Below are 3,007 nucleotides of genomic sequence, written 5' to 3'. Positions count from 1 at the left end.
GGTTGAGGGGTGACCTTATAGAAGTTCATCAAATCAGGAGGGACCTGGGTAAAGCGAATGCCCACTGTCTTTTCCCCAGGTGGATGATTTGTGAACTAGAGGGTATAGGTTTAAGATGAGAGAAGATTTAAGAGGGAACTGAAGAGAACCTTATTTTACTCAGAGGGTGGTCTGTGTCTGGAACGAGCTACCAGGCGAAGCTATACAAGGGAGTACAACTATAAGTTAAAAAAGACATTTGAACAGATGTATGGATAGGAAGGGTTTGAAAGGATATGAGCCAAATGAAAGCAAATATGACTAGCCCAGAATGATAACTTGGCTAGCATGGACAAGATGGGCTGAAGGGATGTACGACGATATGAATAATTTGCAATACAAAACACTGGAAATACCTGCAGTTCTGGTCAACACACAATAGGAAGAATGAGATTTGTGCTGCAGAGGAGATTCATCAAGATGTTGTCTGGAAGACTTTAATTATGGGGAGGGACAAAATAGAATGGGTTTATTGTCCTTGGAACAAAGGATAGTCTGACAGGGGTATACAAGATCATGAGAGCAGAGAGAGGAGAGTTAGTCAGAATTGTTTTCCCACTGAAGGGTTATCAAAAGCAAGATAGCACAGGTTTAAGGTGAGAGGAAGGAGTTTTAAAATATTATTTTCCCTCTGGAATGTGCTGTCATGGGAGATGGTGGAATTAGATACAATTAATATGTTAAAGGGGTATTGAGACAGTGTTGAAGGATACAGTCTTAATGTCGACAAAAAGCTCAGTGCAGACTCGATGTGCAGATGACACTAAGATGGAGGCATTATGAACAGAGAGGAAAGCAAGCAGAGGGATCTGAACCAGCTGGAAAAATGGGGTGAAAAATGGCAGATGGAATTTAATGCAGACAAGCGTGAGGTGCTGCTTTTTGGAAGGACAAACCAAGTAAGGACATATACGGTAAATGGTCAGGCACTGAGGAGTGCAATAGAACAGAGGGATCTGGAAATACAGATGCATAATTTCCTGAAAGTGGTGACACAGGTGGATAGTGTTGTAAAGAGAGCTTTTGGCATCAAAATCAAAATCTAAGTATTGAGTGTAGGAGTTGGGATGTTATGGTAAAGTTGTATAAGACATGGGTGAGGACAAATCTGGCGTAATGTGTGCAGTTTTCTTTCTTTGGCTTGGCTTTGCGGACGAAGATTTATGGAGGGGTAATGTCCACGTCAGCTGCAGGCTCGTTTGTGGCTGACAAGTCCGATGCAGGACAGGCAGACACGGTTGCAGCGGTTGCAAGGGAAAATTGGTGGGTTGGGGTGGGTGTTGGGTTTTTCCTCCTTTGTCTTTTGTCAGTGAGGTGGGCTCTGCGGTCTTCTTCCAAGGAGGTTGCTGCCCGCCGAACTGTGAGGCGCCAAGATGCACGGTTGGAGGCGATATCAGCCCACTGGCAGTGGTCGATGTGGCAGGAAAAAAATAAAGGAAAGGTATCAAGATGGAAAGAGTGGAGAGATTTACTAGGATGTTGCCCCGACTTCAGGGACTGGGTTACAGGGGAAGGTTAAACAGGTTAGGACTTTATTTCCTGGAGCAAGATTTGATAGAGCTATTTAAAATGATGAGGGGTATAGACAAGAGTAAATGGAGGGAGCCGCAATTTTCCCCTGCAACCGCTGCAACCGTGTCTGCCTGTCCCGCATCGGACTTGTCAGCCACAAACGAGCCTGCAGCTGACGTGGACATTTACCCCCTCCATAAATCTTCGTCCGCGAAGCCAAGCCAAAGGAGAAATGGAGGGAGGCTTTTTCCATTGAGGTGAGGTGAAATACAAACCAGAGGACATGGGTCAAGGGTGAAAGGAGAAAAGTTGAGGGGGAAACATCTTCACACAGAGAGTGGCGGAAGTGTGGAAGGAACTGCCAGCTGAAGTGGTGAGTTTTAACATTCAAGAAAAATTTGGACCCTTACATGGGCATGGACTGGGTGCAGGTCAGTGGGGCGAGGCAGAATTAGACTTCTGCACAGACTAGAAGGGCCGAAGGGCCTGTTTTGAGCTGTATGGTCGAATGGATGCAAATTGTTAAGCTGCCGGGTATACCGCCCATCCCATGCACTTCCAACGCATTGGCCATCCAGCCCCCTTTCACCCAAGCCATCTGGGCAACGTGGACGGGCGCTCGTCCTCCAGCGTTGACGATCGCGCTGGCAGGGGGCGTGGTCACGGCCGCCGGAGCCCTGTGATTGACGGACGGACGGGATCTGCCGCTCAGCCTGCAACCCAGAACTGGGCAGCAGGACATGTCTGGGGGAGGTGGAAGGGCTCAACTTGAGCGAGTTGCTGAGAGGGGACAAGTTGTCCAGGGGAGGGGGGAGCCTTAAACAGGGAGCAGCGATGGAAAAGGGACCTGCAGGGAGAAAGTTCCTTGAAAGGTAAGTGGCAAATCTTCCTTCTTGCCTTTGACCTTGCAAAACAAGCAGTGACTTTGCACAGGGATGCAAGTTGCAATTCATGAGCTGTGGCACAATTATTGCTATTAATCTCAGGTCAAAGATGTTATTGCTGCTTGAACAGTACATGGAGATGGTCTCAATATCTCCAGCTCAAGCACAGTTGAGCTATTGCTGGGAGAATCCTCATTGGAAGTTAAGATTTGCAGTCATTGAATCAAATGATTGAGGCAAGATTTCTCACTGTGCTGCTTTAGATAGAGGGGAAGTAATGTGGTGGAGCGAGAGCAATGAAGTTGTAATGAGCTTCCTGTTTCTTTTTCAAAAATTCAAAGAATTTTTTAAAAAAATAAACACGTTTTTAATTGGTTCTGATAAATTGAGGCAAAAAGACCCTCTGCAACAATGAAAAGAGTAAAAATTGGTTGTAAGCCTGAAGCAAGTGCTCAGTAGCTCTGGTCATTTGAAGGAATGTGAGCTGTGGCTTTTCAGATCACAATAAAAGTTTTTTTTTAAAAGAAACATACACAAGTGTTTCCAGATAACATTGTAAATCTTAAACCGGA

Source organism: Narcine bancroftii, chromosome 6 (assembly GCF_036971445.1).
Source record: "Narcine bancroftii isolate sNarBan1 chromosome 6, sNarBan1.hap1, whole genome shotgun sequence".
NCBI classification, from domain to species: domain Eukaryota; kingdom Metazoa; phylum Chordata; class Chondrichthyes; order Torpediniformes; family Narcinidae; genus Narcine; species Narcine bancroftii.
The sequence above is the reverse complement of the archived record's forward strand: the minus strand, read 5'-3'. Positions refer to the sequence as shown.